This window comes from Anthonomus grandis, chromosome 2 (assembly GCF_022605725.1).
Source record: "Anthonomus grandis grandis chromosome 2, icAntGran1.3, whole genome shotgun sequence".
NCBI classification, from domain to species: domain Eukaryota; kingdom Metazoa; phylum Arthropoda; class Insecta; order Coleoptera; family Curculionidae; genus Anthonomus; species Anthonomus grandis.
The window spans coordinates 14,257,972-14,279,056 of record NC_065547.1 but is presented as its reverse complement, the minus strand read 5'-3'; the positions used below and the strand labels follow the sequence as shown (position 1 = coordinate 14,279,056).

General features: G+C 31.8%; 1 protein-coding gene across 1 annotated transcript in view; it reads right to left on the bottom strand.

Annotated features, from left to right (window-relative positions):
* Nucleotides 1-17,375, bottom strand: part of LOC126748099 (probable RNA-binding protein 46) — a 37,178-nt gene extending 19,803 nt beyond the window's left edge. The window contains exon 1 of the mRNA XM_050457100.1: nt 17,254-17,375. The gene's annotated coding sequence lies outside the window, so the exon portion shown is untranslated. The remainder of the gene's footprint in view (nt 1-17,253) is intronic.
* Nucleotides 17,376-21,085: the final 3,710 nt, after the last annotated feature.

Here is a 21,085-nt window from a genome sequence, read left to right as displayed (position 1 = left end):
AAAACGAGAGACAGCTCGTGTTTAAGGAAATAAAAGAATTATTTGACTCTTCAGGCAAAAACCATCCAATCAAAACTTTTTTTGCCAGCATAGCTGAAACAGTTATCACCTTTCCACCTCATTTACAAGTCAAAGCAAAGAAAGAAACACTGGACTTGATTTCTCGAATGGAATTGGAAATGTCGCAAACAGGATCCCGTCCCACTCCCTCCACTTCACGTGCCTCTCTCACATCAGCTCATTACAATTACGATAGTACAACAGAATCTTCATGTGATATCCAGGACTCTCAAGCATCTACTGATTGCGCAGATCTTTTTAGTAATTATAATTTAACCGAGTTATAAAAAACGTGTGTCTAGATAGGTAATACTTTTATTTGTCTATTTTCATAATAAAATATTACAAAATATTTAACTCAAGATTGCAGAGTAACCAAATCTAATTATCTGTTGCCGTTACGTGCTTTAGCTGCCAGGTCACCGAGCCTTCTTGACTATTGAAAAATTCTGTAAACCTATTTCTAGTTTGAAATGCTTCAACAGTTGAATTTCCGCCCGAGGGATTTAATCTAATCATGTTGTCCTTGGGCATGTCATAGTCAATATCTTCTATAGAACTTTGACTAGAAGTTCTTATCATATTGTGTAAGCAACATGCAATGGTTATTATAAGATCTACTGTGGAAGATTGTACTGCAATTGGCGTGTAAAAAATCCTGAATGTTTGACACATCAGTAATCCAAATGCAATTTCTGAAGTTCTTCGTGCTCGACACAGGCGGTAATTAAAGACACGCTTTTGTACATTAATGTTAGCCTGATCTCGCAGATATGGACGAAGAAGATTGAGAGTTTAAATGCTTCATCTCCAAGAATAACATAGGGTAATCGTATATCTGAATTTGGTAAAGGTTTGTCCTCTGGCATATATTTATCGTTATTGACAAGATGAAACATAGACGACTTATTAAAGATATTACTGTCCCCTTTCTTTCCATATGAACCAACATCAATACATACAAATTTATATTCAGCGTCAACAATCGCCAGCAACACAATAGAAAAGAATGACTTGTAGTTAAAAAACAAGCTGCCTGAGTTCTGTGGGCAAATAATACGCACGTGTTTTCCGTCAATAGCTCCGCAGCAATTTGGGAAATTCCATTTCTCGTCAAACTGCCCAACTATTCTAAGATAATCTTCTTTCGAGGGCTGTTTCAAGAACACGGGCACTAACTTGTTATATAGCACTTTCAAAACATCTCGTACCAAAACACTAATGTAATTATGGGAAATTCTATAATTAAATGCCATGGAACGATAGGATTCTCCTGTAGCCAAGAACCTAAAAGAAAATTCGGTTTAATCTAGTACAGATTAACAGATTCTCACCATGAAATACCTTAGCACCAAAGCAAGCTTTTCTCTTTAGCTGTAATTGGTCTTCTAACAAATTTAGTAGGAGATTTTTTTATGTCAGCGGATACAAGGTTAAAAAGTTCATTAAACTGATATCTAGTAAGCCTAAAGTACTCTCTGAATTTGGTTTCGTCATCAATTAAATGTCTCATTATCAGCGTACTAAAACCTCCCTCCTTTCTTCTTTGAACAAACATGTTATGAACCTTTCTACGCCTTTTATGCAATAATAATAATACCAAAATGTCATCATCCGCTTCTTCTTCCATAAGCAACTGTGCTGCCATCACAAGTTCACGTGTACTCATTTTAGGACGGTTTTTAAAAAACTACTGATTGATTGGAGACTAACCGAATACTGACGCTATCTACGAATACAGACCACCAGAGGCGATTAGACGTAAGTGATTAAACGCATCGTTTAATCGCCTCCATTACTCGCCCAAAACAGACCGTACCTTTAGCCTTTCCTTAAAAATAAATATATTTGGGGATTCTATGACACTACGACTTAAATGGTGAAAAATGTTACGTGCAGGATGTAAATTTTGATTGATGAATTGATCTCAGATCATAAAGGTATAATAAACTTAGTACCCTGCTTAAACACTGATATTAAATGTAGTGCCACAAACATAATTAAATTTAGAAAAATGTCTCTTCTAAATAAATTTATAAAAAAAAAATGCTAAGCTTTAATTGACCTGAAAAATTGCTTAAATATCAAGATGTAAATTCCCAATTTGATTGTCTTTTAGGTATTCTATTACAAATGATTGAGAAGAGTATTGTCCATATATCACAAAATTGTACATATTACTAATAAACAAAAAAAATGGTTCTCAAGGGAATTTAGGTATCAGAGAAAATCTTCAATTTTTTATTCAATTTTCGAAGAGTAATCGATATGTGGATTGTAAGCATGTTATTAATTAAAAATTTAAAAACAGTAAAGCTAAAAGTACAACAAAAATATGTGGAAAATAATAAATGAAGTCTACTTTAAAATTCTCTTTTAATTTTTTGACTTCTAAGCCGAAATTTTTTTCCGAATTTTATAGCGTTCCCTAGTGTTGCTGCATGCCAAGAAGTGCGATGGTTGTGATGAGGCTTAAGGTACTACCTATTTTACGTTTTAATGTAAAATATACAAGAACATCCTGTTTTGTTGAGACTATTTAGTTTAATATGTTTCTGATATACCTAGGTACCATTAAAACATTATTAAAATATTTTATTTTATTATTTTAAAGTTTCAAAGATATTTATTTTTTCCAAGCTGTTATTTACCTACCTTAAGGTTAATAAAAGGTACCCACCATGGGTAAAGGTACTCACCCTACTACTATTTCAAGACATGTTTCAACAACAATATAGGTAAGTTGTTTCGTTTATTTTTAGTTAAAAAAGTATTACATATTTAGCTATGAGTTGTTGATTTCAATTGAACTGTTTATTTTTAATAAAACACATTACATATTTACTAACGTATTACATAACGTAAACGTATTACATATTTAGCTATGAGTTGTTGATTTCAATTGAACTGTTTATTTTTAATAAAACGTAACTTAAAGTAACATTTCACACTGATTTTCTTTAATTTATAGTTTACTTTGGTAATAAACTTTAATTTATTAACCATTAAAATAAAAAAGGTTTTGGGGGGCCAAGAACCAACAAAATAGCACTTTTTTTAGTTTTTTTTGTTTTTCGGCTAAATCTTTGAAAGAAAATTTCCTGCTGATTTTTATTTGATAAAAACACTTTGTCTATCATTTTGCATTAAGTAAACTTAAAATTCAAATCCTCCTCCCATGTCTTGCCCACAAAGTCAAAATTTCCGTTAAAAGGCCGAGAATCAGTGAACTGATCCTATATAATAATTCTACCAATAATTAATCCAATTAAATTTTTTTTGTTTATAATTTTGGCAAATGAACATGAACAAATTATAATAAAATAAAGTTAATCAGAACTAAGTTGATGACCATAGGCATTTTTTAAATTTAAAAAAGAACAATTGCGCCACATAAATAAACCTCAATTGACCACTTAGACCACCAAATAACAAGAAAAATGTATGATAAAATACAAAATAGGGTCGTTACACTAGTTTGCCGACCATACCCGGTTCTCGACCACTTTTACGTTTAGTCGTTAATAAATAATAAATAATACCCTAATTCCCACTCAAAAGTACAAAAATTGCTGACTGACAGTGCCGCCAACTTAAAATATAACAAACTTTGATGAGAGTCGAAGGGTGTGGCACACAAAATTTAGTAAGTCACTAGCCGTCCAGTGAGCAGTAGTTTTAGTCACGTGTGTAGAAAATTTGTAAGTGTGGCTGCCTCAGAAAATAGTAAGTAACGTCCTTTTGGATCATAAAAGCATCAGCCAAATATTTTAGTATTATAGTAGATTAATTTCTGAATGTATTTTATTGGGAAAATATGGTTTTGACTGAAAATGTTATAATAAATTTATTTTTTAATTTGCGACCATTTTTGTTTCATTCAAACATTGCAGAATTATTATATTTGCATTTGGTCAATTATCTGGTCGAGAAACTAGGCAAAGCTAATCTAGTTTCCGTCCAGCATGGCTTTGGATGGTCGACGAACTGAATTAATGATATCCAATTCTCGACCAACATGTATTTCTTATGGCAAATTTTGGTCGCATATCTAATACGTTTTGATGTGGCAAATAGCGACCAGTTTCCCGTCCATGAACATTAGCGCTAATTTTAAACTGGTTTTTTACAGTGGAACCTAAGAAAAACATAAACCAAAATCAAACCCCTAAAAAGGACAAGAAAAAAACAAATACTAAAAACCCAATAATTACTAGAGTGGCGAAAAAAGGACCATCATCAAATATGCAGTAGAAGATTTACAAAATGCATTATTGGCCATAAGTTCAAAAGAAATGAAAATTAGGGAGGCAAGCAGAATTTACAAAGTTCCTAAAACCACCCTCCTGGATAGAATATCTGGACGAGTTTCTGATCCAATAAAAAAACCTGGTCCAGCACCATTACTAACAGTTAAGGGAGAAACCAAGATTAGGAAGTGGATTATTGATATAGCTAAATGTGGGTTTCCCCTTACAAAACAGCTACTTATAGACACTGTGTCCAAAATAGCCGCGGACACAGGTCAAGAAGTGTTTCACCAAAATAACATTCCAGGACAAACTTGGTATAAAGCCTTTTTAGCCAGACATCCAGACATATCCATAAGGCAAGCCGAAAATATAAACAAAGCCCGAGCAGTAGTCACAGAAGAAAGCATTCGAAAATGGTTTGAAGAATTAAAAAATTATCTATCAGAAAAAGTCGAACCGGAAGTTCTTGAAGATCCAAGTAGGATATTTAATGGAGATGAGTCTGGCTTCTCTCTCTGTCCTAAAAGTGGCAAAGTGTTAGGTCCTAAAGGTTACAAAAATTTGTATACAGTAAATGTAGGAAATGAAAAAGAAAACATTACTGTCCTAATAACTTTTAATGCTGATGGAAAAATTGCTCCGCCTGTTGTGTTGTTTCCATACGTAAGGCCCCCTAAAGCTGTCGTAGAAAGCATGCCTCAAGGCTGGGTTTTAGGCAAAAGTGAAAAAGGATGGATGACCTCAGATGTGTTTTTTGAATACGTGGCAGTCATTCGCCAATGACAAAAATCAATAGGTGGCTTATTGACAACGATATCCAGAGACCCGTTCTTTTTTTAGTATATGGCCACTTCTCCCATATGTCTTTACCTTTAAGTAATTGGTGTGAATACAATAAAATTATTTTATACGCCCTCCCACCAAATACAACATATATGCTACAGCCAGCCGACGTCAGTGTATTTAGGCCATTGAAGATCGACTTCGAGACTGGCAAAATAGACAGAAAAATGTAAACTGTGTCATAACAAAAACAAACTTCTGCAGTATTTTCCATGAAATTTTATCAAAACCAGATGTGTATGAAACGAACATTAAAAATGAATTCCGTAAATGTGGCCTATATCCATTTGATCCTGATGCAGTGGATTATACAAAATGCGTTAAGAACAATGTATAGAAAATAAAAAAACTGGTCTTCTGACTATATAAATCAGAAGGATATAAGATCTGCAATAAAAGTGATCGACAAAATTAAAACTGAACTCGAATCGTATGGCGTAAGTGTAAAAGTTATTTTAAATGAATATCTTTACTTGAAAAAAATATATCGTCACCAACAATGAAAAATTGGGAAAAGAAGACTTGATGCAAAAACCTAATCCAACTGTTGATGAAGATTTGCAGGCAGATTTTGTAGTAGACCAACAGTCAACTCCTACAGCTTATAATTCTAGGCTATCCACAAGAGAATGCAGTCTTCTGGATCCTGCCAAAATTCTTGATGCTCAAATAATGTTTTGTGATAATCGGCAGCTTCCTGCTCAGTCTTTAACTGGTCAAAACTCTGTGCCTTCTGATATAATCAATGCTGAAATCGATATTTTAAGTGAAGAAAATCTATCCCAATTGGAAGGAATTGACTCATTAAATGATACAGCATTAACTATTTCTGATCTAAGTCTTCCCAGCTGGTGTAATGACATCTTTATAAATGGCATCAATAATACTACCATAGATTTACCTCCTAAAGAGTCTGGTGAAAAAAACGAGAAGGACATAAGAGTATTATTGCCTTTAAAGCGTTGAACCAAAGAGTGCTACATCCACACCAGTCTTATCACAGGACATATTTGATAAACATTTAAAATTTCGAGAACCAGTTAAAAGAAGCAAAAATACTAACAGAAATAAAGGAGAAAAAACTCCCAGTGCAATTTCCTCAGACAAATGGAGAGAACATTATAAGAAAAAAAAAGATGATTCTGATAAAAAACAACGAGAAGTAGCTGAAAGAAAAGCAAGACGAAAGAATACAAAAGAAAATAAAGGATCAACAAATAAAGCTCCAAAAAAAATGTGCAAAAGAAAAAACATTACGCCAAAATTATCAGATACGCCCTCGGATACACCTAAAATTTCATGTGGATTATGTGCAATAGGATTGAATAGTGATACAGAGGATGAAGACAAAAAGAATATTGGCTTTCTATTAAAAATGTGTACCAAATTAAAAGATACAGCGCATGAAATAGCTGCAGCTAGAGAGTACAAATGTAGTAAATGTGAGTAAGGCTAGTGAATGTAGGTATTTAAAGCTTTTTTTATTAATTTTAGTTTAATCAAGAATTCTCTTTTCGTTCCTTTTTTATTAATTTGCTCCAACCTATATGTTTAGTTTTTTTAACCTTTTATAAGTAGGTACAACTATGATAAGCTTTTAAGCAATAAGGGTGATTTATTTTTACATTTAAATGTATGTACATTGTAAGTATTAAAGCAATGAAACCAAATAATAACCAAAATACCTCTTGGTTGGTAGTTAAAGAAAAATTTCTATTTTTTTTATTATTTATTTGCTCCAACCTATATGTTTAGTTTTTTTAACCTTTTATAAGTAGGTACTATACTTTTAAGCAATAAGACTGATTTATTTTTACATTTAAATGTATGTACATGCAAATGTATCTTGGTTGGTAGTTAAAGAAGAATTTCAATTTTTTTTATATGTGCGTACCTGGTTGTAGGTTTTAAGTTTTTTAAACAAAGAAAAGAATTTTTATTTTTTTTAAATATGTATGTTTTAAGTTTAATAATAAAAACAAGATTTTTTATTTTCTTTTTTATTTTCTTTTAATATCCTATAATTTCAGGAAAACTTTTTAAAAGATTGAGTAAGTTACTGTTGAATCTATAAGGTCTGTTTTAAATTCCTGTATAAAAAGGTGGTCGGAAATTAACACAAAATTGGTCGAAAATTGCGGCGGGTGGTCGAGAACTAGCGAAATTGGACTTTTTCCATGTTTTGCCCAAAATGTTGCATTTAAGTAGGTATAAACTGTAAAAAACCTACAAATAATAAATTTCAAATCATCAGGCTATTAGAAAAGGTAGACTTTGTCACCATATATCCCTTAGTTATGTTTTTACAAGGGCTTGAAGTTGAATTTTCGGTTAGGTGGTCGATAACTAGCACGATGACCTCATCGGCCCTAGGGTCGCTCAAAGAGGAGCCAGAGTCGCTCCTGGATCGGGAATCAGATGATGGTGATGAGTCCCCATAGGCATTAAATTGGCAAAACATTTTATTTTATTTTTTTAAAGTTTTAAATATATTTATTTTTTGCAAGCTGTTATTTACCTTAAGGTTAATAAAAGGTACCCACCATGAGTAAAGGTACTCACCCTACTACTATTTCAAGACATGTTTGAACAACAATATACCTAGGTAAGTTGTTTCGTTTATTTTTAGTTAAAAAAGTATTACATATTTAACTATAAGTTGTTGATTTAAATTGAACTGTTTATTTTTAATAAAACGTAACTCAAAAGTAACATTTCACACTGATTTTCTTTAATTTATAGTTTACTTTGGTAATAAACTTTAATTTATTAACCATTTAAATAAAAAAGGTTTTGGGGGACCAAGAACCAATAAAATAGCACTTTTTTTAGTTTCTTTTCTGTTTTTCGACTAAATCTTTAAAAGAAAATTTCCTGCAATATTTTTATTTAATAAAAACACTTTGTATATCATTTTGCATTAAGCAAAATTAAAATTCAAATCCTCCTCCCATCTCTAATTTGGCCACAAAATCAAAATTTCCGTTAAAAGGCCGAGAATCAGTGAACTGATCCTATATAATAATTCTACCAATAATTAATCCAATAACTTTTTAATTAATTAATTATTTTTGTTTATAATTTTGGCGCCTGAACATGAACAAATTATAATAAAATAAAGTTAATCAGAACTAAGACCTTTGTGCTACCAAGGGGGTACATGCTGTACCCCACACGTAAATAATTACTTATATTTGAAAGATTAATTCTTCAAATGTATTGTCCTTTTATCATTGCCATTAACAATACCTTAGTCAACTAACAAAATCATAATCAATTAATTACAATTAATATTTTTTAAATTATAATCAATCTTGTTGGCTGGGGTACAATTTGTACCCCGCTTGTATATCACCAAGCGAAATATGGCTTAAAAATATGGGCAATGGTTGACTGTGAGATATCATATGCCTGCAATCTCCAAATTTATTCAGGTAAAGACGGTAATGTTCCAGAAAAACAGCAAGGTAAAAGGGTTGTCCTTGACTTGGTACAGGGTATTCAGCGAGGTTCTGGAATTACCACGGACAATTTTTTTACTAGTCTTCCGCTTGCTAAGGAACTATATGAACGCGGTATAACACTTTGCGGAACATTGAGGAAAAACAAAGCCGATATTCCTCCCGCCCCATTGCCCAATCGCAGCCGAGTAGAGAAAACTTTATTTGCATTCTCCTCAATTATTACTCTTTCCTCTTATGTGAACAAAAGTAATAATGCCGTAATTTTATTGAGCACCGAACATCATGATAAGGCCATAAGTGGAATAGAGAATGACTTCAAACCAGACATGATACTCCATTATAATAATACAAAAGGGGCCGTAGATACTATGGACAAATTGGTCAATCAGTACAGTGTAAAAAGAAATACAAAAAGGTATCCATTTGTACTTTTCCAAAATATTATTGATATAGCTGGCGTAAATTCATATTCACTATGGAAAAAAAAGTTTCCAGACTGGAAAAAAAAAACAAATGGACAACGGGAGATTATTTTTACTTGACGTAGGACTTGCCCTCATAAAACCGCACGTAGCCAAAGAATGACAAATCTAAACGGCTTCCCAAAAAGGGGTAAAAATAATTTGCTGACCAAAAATCAAAATGTGCTACCAAAGCTATTTATCATCAAAAACTATGCGAAATCGATAACTGATGTTACTATACATATAAGTGCTTGCTACCAAAAAATAATCGAAATAGCACCCCTCTAAGGGGTAGTTTGTTCTTGTCAATTTCTAATAAAAACGTGCTACCAAAGCTATTTACCGCCGGAAACTATTCAAAATCGATAACTGATGTTACTATACATATAAGTATTTGCTACCAAAAAATAATTGAAATAGCATCCCTCTAAGAGGTAGTTTGTATTTGTAAATGTCTAATGAAAACGTGCTACCAAAGCTATTTACCGCCGGAAACTATTCAAAATCGATAACTGATGTTACTATACATATAAGTGCTTGCTACCAAAAAATAATTGAAGTAGCACCCCTCTAAGGGGTAGTTTGTTCTTGTCAATTTCTAATAAAAACGTGCTACCAAAATTATTTACCGCCGGAAACTATTAAAAATCGATAACTGATGTTACTATACATATACAGTTGTGGTCACATAAATAGCACACTTAGCCTTTTCATATATTACTTACAAAAAACAAATTCCTGACTGATTAGAAAATATTTAAGCAGTTAATCTCCTCCTAATATGAAAGACTTTATGTTTATTTTAAAAATATATGCACATACAGAATTTCATTCCAATATTAACGTTTTAAGGCTGGACACATAAATAGCACACCTTTCATTCTTATTAAATATATCGAGTGTTAATTAGTAAGTATTATTTTAACTTTTAAATTTTTGAATATTGTCAAGAGTAGTTTTGTTTTTAGTGGGTAGAAAGAAACATTGTGGACCAGAGAGGAGAGCTCTTATTATAGAAAAGAAAAATCAAGGCTTTTCTATTTCTGCTATAGCAAAAGATTTAAATTGCTCTAGGAAAATGGTTTATAATGCTCTGGCTCTCTATGAGACCACTCAAAGCACAATGAACAAGAAAAGATTAACAAGGCCTCGAAAAACCACGTATAACATGGATAAAATTATTATTAGAATAAGCAAGGGTAATCCATTTTTAAGTTCCGCCCAAATAAAACGTGAAATAGCAGACCAATATGGCGTCAATATTTCTGCAAGAACAATAAGAAGAAGATTATGTGAAAAAGATCTCAAAGGTTGTGTAGCTAGGAAAAAACCACTTGTTTCAAAAAGAAATATTAAAAAAAGATTGGCATTTGCTAAACAACATATAAATAAGGACATTAATTTTTGGAAAACCATATTATGGAGCGATGAAACCAAGATTAATAGATTTGGAAATGATGGGAAATGCTATGTTAGACGTCCTCCCAATCGTGCCTTAAACCCTAGGTACACAATTAAAACTGTTAAGCATGGAGGAGGATCAATTATGATATGGGGAGCAATGTCATGGCATGGTGTTGGACCTATTCATCGTATAGAGGGAATAATGGACCAATACAAGTATAGGGAGATTTTGCAGAATGTTATGGAACCATACATGGAGCATTTTATGCCAATTACATGTAAGTTCATGCACGATAATGATCCAAAACATTCTGCAAAATCAATAAAACGATGGTTTACTAAAAATGTGGTAGATGTTTTGGAATGGCCGCCACAAAGCCCAGACCTGAACCCTCTGGAAAATTTGTGGGATCACGTTAAAACCAAAATTAAGGTATTAAATCCCTCAAATCTGGATGAACTATGGCAAAACTTCCAAGAGGCTTGGAACAGTATTCCGGCAAGCGTGTTTGCAAAATTGGTGGAGTCAATACCTAAGCGATTAAGTGAAGTTATAAAAAATAAAGGATACCCAACAAAATATTAAATTGGTTTTGGTGAAAGTAAATATTTTTTGAGTGTGCTATTTAAATTGCCAGCATTTCTTTAGTTTTTTTGTTATGTTTCTTATATATTTAAAATACTCTTTTAATTTTAATTAAATACAACTCTTTGTAGAACATCTAAGCTAAATATATTATAAAAAAAATAGAAAATGGTATTTAATATTTTTTATCGCAATTTAGAAAAGTGTGCTATTTATATGACCATAACTGTAAGTACTTGCTACCAAAAAATAATTGAAATAGCACCCCTCTAAGGGGTAGTTTGTATTTGTAAATGTCTAATGAAAACGTGCTAAAGCAACACCCACTCAAAGACAAGGCCTTAGTGCTTGACGCGTGACGTCATCGATGTGGGCCACCGATTTTTAAAAACCAAGGGATTTCCTATGCTAATATATCAATATTTGGCTTATTTTAAAAAATGCTAGGCATAGAATAGAGTTCAGGAAACATTCAAAGGTATGTTTTAGTTCTGGTTGAATGTCAGGTTAAATATTATTGTGTAATATTAAATGCAGACTCCCAACTCCCCTACATCTGCGCCAAAATTCAACATATGTATTTAGGTATTTATAATAATTTTTTTATACCATCAAGTAGTAAAAAATGTTATTATATACACATAAATACATATATTGAACTATTCCACACCTTGTCATAATTAAGAAAATTTAAAGAAAACTGTCATAATCAGGAATGTCATAGAATCATTAGAAATCGTTAGAATCATTTAAAGTAAATCAATTGGATAAAGAACTAAATTAATTACCTAGGACCTACATAGTCTTTAGATTGAAATATATATTTTATATGTTTTTTTGTAAGTAGACTATTTAAAGTTAAAATAAACTTGATAAAGAACTATTATATTTTAATTAGTAGTGTTAGTGGCTGATATATTATATATATAGCCTACTTCGTTAGGGTATCCAGTTTTCTTTTTTTACTTATTTTTTTTTAATTGATCATTATTCTTAGTGCAATAATTTTTTAAAAGTGTATTGGATATACTTTTTATAATTATCTTTAAAACATCTATTGCATTATGACTAGTGCATCCATCAAAATGTAATACATGTTTTTGTGCAATAGAATATTTTAAAATTAACTGACACATGAACTGTCTTTTGTTATAGGTTTGTAAAAATATGTCCTCAAATTCATTTATTAATCTGTTAAAAATTATGTAAGTCAAAGATACAATATTTACAACTTGGTCTTGGGAATATAACAGTCCTCCACGATTTAATTTATTAATTAGGTCAAAATTGTCTTCAACGATAAATTGCTCATTATATACCAGTTTTCCTTTACAGCTGTCACATTTTAGCTTTTTGACTGTAACATAGCAACAATAACCATAAATATGTAATTAATGGCAATATGTCCTTGATGCTCTGAAAATGATCATCATTTACTGAAATTTGGGACAACGAGGTTTGAATTTGGGAAAAGTCTTCTGGAGAGGAATAATTATCATCTAGGTCATAATCGGGAAGCTCATAGAACTTATTAATTTTAATAGGGCCAAAACTGCAAGACTGAAGTGTTAATATAGATTGAATTCTAAGTCTCTTTTCTGTCTCATACAACTGTCGTACAGAGATGTGATAATGACAGCAGTCCATAAACAGTATTGCTGAAAGCAGTTCTTGTTTGTCAAGTAAGAGTTTTAGAAAAATTACTAGGTTGCCAAGTATCAAGCCAGCTTAATAATTTTTCTAAGAATTCAATCTTGGGATCCATGTCAATATCAGTGAGTGTTTTTTAACAATTGGTTCTTCAAATATGTCTCGTTTATGTTGGGGTTTTGACATTCACAATTTTCCACCATGTTGTTATTATGTGGACAAAATAAGCAGTATCTTCAGAAAATGGTATACGGCTATCAAAATGCCTCAATGCTTCTACTACAAAAGAATTAAAAAATTTTAAAGAGAGTTTAACATTCTGTCTTTCTAAAGATGAGGGAAACAATGCTTTTTGGTTTAAAGAATAGCCAAACTTTAAAAGCTTATCATACTCCAGTTCATGTAATTTTGTAATTGCAGAAAAAGAAGCAAATTTTTACTTCGAAGTGTCAAAATCAGAAAAATAAAATTTTTGGTCTGGTTTAGAGTTAAGCCAATTATTAAATACACATTTAAGTAAGTGAACTGTGTTAAATAGGTAAAATAATGGCCTCTAATTATCTATGGGATGAGGATAAACAATGCTAAGTTGGTCTGCAGTAAGAAATGACTAATGGCTTTCCTGTTAATGGCATTATTATCACTCTATTAAAAAACTATGTACCCAATCTGCTTTAAATTTTCAATAATTTGCTTCATAAAATTATGAAGTATGTCTGATGTAATTTTGGAGATGAGAGCTATATGAACTACTTCCTTAAAGCTGGAACACTCACTTGTACTCATAAAAGTAAATGCCGAGGAAGCTAGAGACATATTATTGACTGATGTTCCAGTGATATTACCACCTTTATAGTCCATGTAAGGGTCAATATGAATTTCATCAAAAAGTAGTGTCACAAATCTCTCATTATCCTTTAGTAAACTAAACACATTTCGGGCATAAGTTAAAAACATTTTTTTTTCATCTATGTGGGGATCGGTCATGTCATGTGTTTGTTACAAATACCCATTATAGTTTAAGGATGTGGTAAAATTAGGGATCCATACCTAATTTCTTAAATACTTGTACGCATGAGGACTAATAGTATAGATTATAGAAGTCAAAACTATTGTACTACTTGAATATCAATCTGTACCTTTCCTTTGCAGTTGTAAATCGAACACACATTTCATTTTATTTATGTCATTTGATGGTTTGACATGATCGAGAATAGTATTGCCAAGGGTATTGGTAGCAGTCTCAGTAGCAGTATTTGGATTTAAGTCACAGTCGGGGTTGTCATTATTGGTAACATTTTCCTCCAAAGGCAGGGTAATAATAGTAAGGTCTATTGCTTCAAGTATTGCATATAAATCATCTAAACTATGGGAAGTATATGGAGTTTTAAATTTTGATATTAAAACACAAACTGGCTCGCTATATAAAAAAGTTTCAAAAGTCAGCCATGGTTTTAGTAATTCTATTGTAAAAATTTTACCTGTGTTGGAATCTTGAACTTAATATGTATAATAAAACGTATAATAAAGTACTCTTTATTATACTACCTTCAAGAAAATGAGCTTCACATACTTTGGTGTTGTTTGTGGGCTCAAAGTCATCTCTGTGTATGGCTTTTACCCATTTTCCCCTTAGATTTAGGTATATCATTAGGAAAACCGAAGACATGCACTTTAGGTCCGTTTTTATAGTTTCTGTTACAACCCGGAACACAACACTTTTGAGGCATATTTACACTCTGGTATTAACTACAAGGTGAACTAGGAGAAAGACATTAAATTAAACACGAACTAAAGTATTAAAGTTTGATATAAACAAATAAAACCGCGACCGAGAACCGGATTTTCCGAGGATTTTTCTAGTCCGAAATTACGATTTTGCGATTTAAAAGTACGCGAAGAGTTTACATAAATATAACATACAGGTTTCGCGGAAATAAACAGTTCCGATTTTAGAAAAAAACACAAAAATGAGCTAATATTTACTGCGGATCCCGTCAGAAATACCGGCAACCACAGAACATAAACATAAACAACCTAACCTCTCGTTTCATCAGGTGGCACAACTAGTAGATGCGCCGTTGTCAGATTTATATAGAAAGAACTCCTATTGGCAAGTAACAAGGTATCAGATAAATGATAAAATTTGAAAAAATGGAAATTTAAATTATAAAAAGAGAAATAAGGATGCACTCTTTTTTTTTTTAACTAAATTGTAAAGTAAGAGCAGTTAAAGATATAGATTTAATTATTTTAAGATAGTAATACATCATACTAATGTTCACGGCAATCTGCAAAGTCTGGCAGCGTTGCAGGCCGCCTTCCGTGGACAAACAATGGCAGCGTCAACAGCTGAATTCACGCGAAAATCAGCCTGAAGTGCATGGCCCAAACGTGTGACGTCACGAGCAAAATTTTTTGGAGCGCTTTGTCCTTTTGTAGAGGTGTTATTGGCTAAAGTCCAGTGCAACGATATATTAGAATGGTCACCTGTCAAAACACCAGCATTCCACCTGCCAAACAATGTCATCCACCTTCTATTTACATTGTTTGAAAAGTAAAATGCTGGTGTTTTGACGGGTGACCATTCTAATATATCGTTGCACTGGACTTTAGCACGTTTTTATTAGAAATTAAAAAATACAAACTACCCCTTAGAGGGGTGCTATTTCAATTATTTTTTGGTAGCAAGCACTTATATGTATAGTGACATCAGTTATCGATTTTGAATAGTTTCCGGCGGTAAATAGCTTCGGTAGCACGTTTTTATTAGACATTGACAAATACAAACTACCCCTTAGAGGGGTGCTATTTCAATTATTTTTTGGTAGCAGGCTGTCATACATATACTGCTATTAGATATTAAGTTTGAACAGTTTCTGTCTGTAAATAGCTTTGGTAGCACGCTTTTATTCTTGGTCAGCAAATTACACACCACCCCCAAAAAGAGTTATATCTGCTATAAATCAAGTGCTACCTCAAGAAATCTTGCCTATGCCGCCAAATCCAGAAGGGTCATTTGGACGCTGCCATTATTGCCCAAGAAAGGATGACAAAAAGTGCCGGCTTTATTGTGAAAAGTGCAAGAATTTTTTTTGTAAAAATCACGGCCATCAAAAAAAAACTAATTATTGTAACAGGTGAAATCAAAATGACAATTGAAATTGAATTATGTTATATTCATATTAGGTATTATGTTCAATAAAAATAACTTTATTTTTATTGAATAAAATGCTTTATTTTGAATAAAATTTGATATTTCCATATGCTTAGTAAGATTTTCCTATCCATACTTGAAAAAAAAATAAGAACAACCAAGGGGGTACAATATGTACCCCCTTGGTACTACTCGTACGTTCAAAAGCTTGGTAGCACAAAGGTTAATGGCCATAGGCATTTTTTAAATTAAAAAAAAAAAACAATTGCACCACATACCTAAATAAACCTCAATTGGCCACTTAGACCACGAAATAACAAGAAAAATATATGATAAAATACAAAATATATTAATTATAATGGGGAGAAACATTTTTACCTTTAGAAGGACGTTAAGCTTACGAGCGAACTGAACCTCATCGGCCCTAGGGTCGCTCAAAGAGGAGCCAGAGTCGCTCCTGGATCGGGAATCAGATGATGATGAGTCCCCACAGGCATTAAATTGGCAAACTGTTTTATTTTATTTAATTTAATTAATTTACAGTTTTAAAGATATTTATTTTTTCCAAGCTGTTATTTACCTTAAGGTTAATAAAAGGTACCCACCATGGGTAAAGGTACTCACCCTACTACTATTTCAAGACCTGTTTCAACAACAATAAAGGTAAGTTGTTTCGTTTATTTTTAGTTTAAAAAGTATTACATATTTAGCTATAAGTTGTTGATATAAATTGAACTGTTTATTTTTAATAAAAGGTAACTCAAAAGTTACATTTCACACTGATTTTCTTTAATTTACAGTTTACTTTGGCGATAAACTTTAATTTATTAACCATTTAAATAAAAAAGGTTTTGGGGTGACCGAGAACTGTGAGGGGGAGCCAAGAACCAATAAAATAGCACTTTTTTTAGTTTCTTTTCTGTTTTTCGACTAAATCTTTAAAAGAAAATTTCCTGCAATATTTTTATTTAATAAAAACACTTTGTCTATCATTTTGCATTAAGCAAAATTAAAATTCAAATCCTCCTCCCATGTCTAATTTGGCCACAAAATCAAAATTTCCGTTAAAAGGCCGAGAATCAGTGAACTGATCCTATATACCTACCTAATAAGTCTACCATCAATTAATCCAAAGACAAGACTTTTTAATTAATTATTTTTGTTTATAATTTTGGCGCCTGAACATCAACAAATTATAATAAAATAAAGTTAATCAGAACTAAGTTGATGGCCATAGGCATTTTTTTAATTAAAAAAAAACAATTGCACCACATAAATAAACCTCAATTGGCCGCTTAGACCACCAAATAACAAGAAAAATATATGATAAATTACAAAACATATTAATTATAATGGGGAGAAACATTTTTACCTTTAGGAGGACGTTGAGCTTACGAGCGAACTGAACCTCATCGGCCCTAGGGTCGCTCAAAGAGGAGCCAGAGTCGCTCCTGGATCGGGAATCAGATGATGATGAGTCCCCACAGGCATTAAATTGGCAAACTGTTTTATTTTATTTAATTTAATTAATTTACAGTTTTAAAGATATTTATTTTTTCCAAGCTGTTATTTACCTTAAGGTTAATAAAAGGTACCCACCATGGGTAAAGGTACTCACCCTACTAATATTTCAAGGCATGTTTCAACAACAATATAGGAAAGTTGTTTCGTTTATTTTTAGTTAAAAAAGTATTACATATTTAGCTATAAGTTGTTGATTTAAATTGAACTGTTTATTTTTAATAAAAGGTAACTCAAAAGTAACATTTCACACTGATTTTCTTTAATTTACAGTTTACTTTGGCGATAAACTTTAATTTATTAACCATTTAAATAAAAAAGGTTTTGGGGTGACCGAGAACTGTGAGGGGGAGCCAAGAACCAATAAAATAGCACTTTTTTTAGTTTTTTTTTTCTGTTTTTCGGCTAAATCTTTAAAAGAAAATTTCCTGCAACATTTTTATTTAATAAAAACACTTGTAACATATAAACACACTGTCTATCATTTTGCATTAACTAAAATTAAAATTCAAATCCTCCTCCCATGTCTAATTTGGCCACAAAGTCAAAATTTCCGGTAAAAGGCTGAGAATCTGTAAACTGATCCTATATACCTAATAATTCTACCAATATTTAATCCAATTAAAGACTTTTTAATTAATTAATTATTTTTGTTTATAATTTTGGCGCCTGAACATGAACAAATTATAATAAAATAAAGTTAATCAGAACTAAGTTAATGGCCATAGGCATTTTTTAAATTTAGAAAAAAAAACAATTGCACCACATAAATAAACCTCAATTGGCCACTTAGACCACCAAGTAACAAGAAAACTATATGATAAAATACAAAATATATTAATTATAATGGGGAGAAACATTTTTACCTTTAGGAGGACGTTGAGCTTACGAGCGAACTGAACCTCATCGGCCCTAGGGTCGCTCAAAGAGGAGCCAGAGTTGCTCCTGGATCGGGAATCAGATGATGATGAGGAGTCCCCACAGGCATTAAATTGGCAAAACATTTTTATTTCAATTTAAAAATTTAATTAAAAATCCGTGTAGTCTATCCGACGGAACTGAAAAAACAAAATCTTATCGTGAAAATTTGGAGGGAATTCGCTTTAAATTTAACAGAATCTAACGGTTTTTGTCGCCAAGGGGCCTAGAATTATCGAATAATAAACACTGTTGCCATAATTTAATTGTATTAATTAGATCTTTGAGAGTGATTAGTTTAATGGCTGATTTTAGTAATATTATGAAGTCAATAAAATGGATTTACTTTAAAGTTAATAAACGTGACAACGCTGACGATCCGTTTCTCCCACTCAGTAGTTTCTGCCCTTGCCCTACCTGTTTATATGCACGGAAGTGGGAATTGAATTAGAAATGGCCGTTCAGCAAGGCCACGCCTATTTACGGTGGCTCATAACACCGAACATAAACTAGAATAGAAGGATCACTCTAAGCGCCGCCCAAAATGTTGCCTGTCTCACTCGCTTTCTGATGCTACTCTTTTTTGCTGCCCGGTGGCGACTGCGTTATACAGGGGCGTCTTCAATATTAGAACTATAATAGCGTTGTGCGGAAATTTTGTACTTTAAAAATGCCGGCGATGTGTTGCGTAGATGGCTGCAGGAGTAAAAGGGAATATACATTTTTTTTTAAATAAAAATGGATTAGTTCACAGAAAAAAATACACGCTTTTCTTCAGTATTTCTTAAATATCTCGGAAAATTGAGATCTTACAAAAAAAATCTAATAAACAAAAGTTGGTTTAAAAATAAAAGATTGGCTTTATAGGCTCTATAAAGCCAATATAGCTCTATAGGCGCCGAGATACAACTGTGTGAACATAACCCCTTTTTTTAGATAACAAAATATAATGACGTAAAATAATAACTTGAAATAATTTTAAAAAATCACGTTTCTTAGACAAATATCTAGCACGTTTTTTCAAGTATGTACTATCAAAAACTTTAAAAAGAAACTTGATTGTAAGTCATTAGCATAAAAATTAAAAAAGTTAGGAATAAAATAAAAATAATTGCAGTTTTAAAAAAATTTATCATAAAAAATTATGTATTTATTTCAAAAATTAAAGCGTAGATTTCTACAATGGACTATATATAGGTACCAATAATATGTTCAAAAAGTATCAGCGATTTAGAGTACATATTTTTTTTAATCGTGATTTTAATCTAAAAAAATGCAAAATTTTTGGTAATATTCTGTTATTAGTGGTGGTTTTTAATAGTGAAAGCTATCCGATTTATTATTAGTTGCATTGCAATCATTTGAATGATATAAATTTTAGCCACTTATACCGTCTAACCATACTAAAACTGCATTTTTTTCGTCATTAAGGGTGGTTTTTAAGGGTTTAAGTTTCAAAATATTGATGTGTACTATAATCCCCAATGTAAAACTATATTTATTTTGCATATTTATATGAATTCTAGGTTGTAAAACACCTATTTTCGTTTTATTTTAATTTTAGTGGTTTGTTCTTTCATCCCCTATTTTAAAAGCAAATAATTAGGCATTTAATAAGTTTTTTTTATTTAACTGCCTTTTTATATTTCACTGTTACCGAGTTCCATATGCTGAGTGTTGTTATCACATTATTATGTAAATTTAATTAAATATTTAAAAAATGGCTATATTAACGAAGTTATTATTAATTAAGTGTATGTAATATTAGGTAGGTAGTTTCTTGGTCAGTTGAGAAAAGAGCATGAAAGGAACATAAAGCTAAGATTTAATTGTGTACATTCTAATAAACTTAATTTTAAAGCTATCTACCAAGTGTTTTTCTTACAGTTATTTGTTCAAAAGAGATACTTAATAATATTCTTTCAATTTCATTTTAACAATAATACAAAGTGCCTTTAATTTCAAAAAATCCCATATATTACACGCTGCCCGCCGCGATGTACGTTCAAATATTCCTTATTAAAAATGTTTCAAACACCCCCCGTATCGTAAAGGATTGCCGCCGAAACTAAATAATGATTTACGACCGCGTAAAAAAAGTCGGCACTGTTTAGAAGTCCCTACTTCAAACGGCCGCAAGAGAGTGAACCTACTGTCTTGTTCTTTATACTGTGCTCATAAGTAGGAAATATATTTTGTAGTCCGGGTGCCAGTGGTAAAATACTGATTTAATGAGTTTTATAATTTTTTGATGTTTTGTGCTAAAATTATTGCTGCTTTTACTTTTTGTTTGTTTTTATTACGACTTTCCTTTAGATATTAGGGTTATACCTATTAATAATTATATGCCTTTATTATTGGTGTATTTTTGTTGTAGATTAGGGGAGAAGGGGGCACATTTGCGCCATAATCTTTTAAAAACGGCACGTGGTTGAAGTAACTAGTGCAAGAAGGCAACTGTATTGTGCAGCGGCTTCCACGACTTGTTGTATCGCAAATACGAATAAACCTTGTTTTTCAACTTTTTTGTTGTAATATTTCCTACTTAAACAAATTAGGCTCAACACTAAACTATAAAGAGGACATTTAATCTGCAGTAGGTCGTCAACTAGACTAGGTATGTAGATCGTTTTGTGAAAATATGTGACTTTTGAGGTTAGGATAGTTTTAGCAAACGTGGTTGAATTCGAGTGTAAGCACAAGGGGTGTCTTTGAACTTTAAAATAGGGCACTGTTGAACATTGTTCAAAGGTACTCCATTAGTA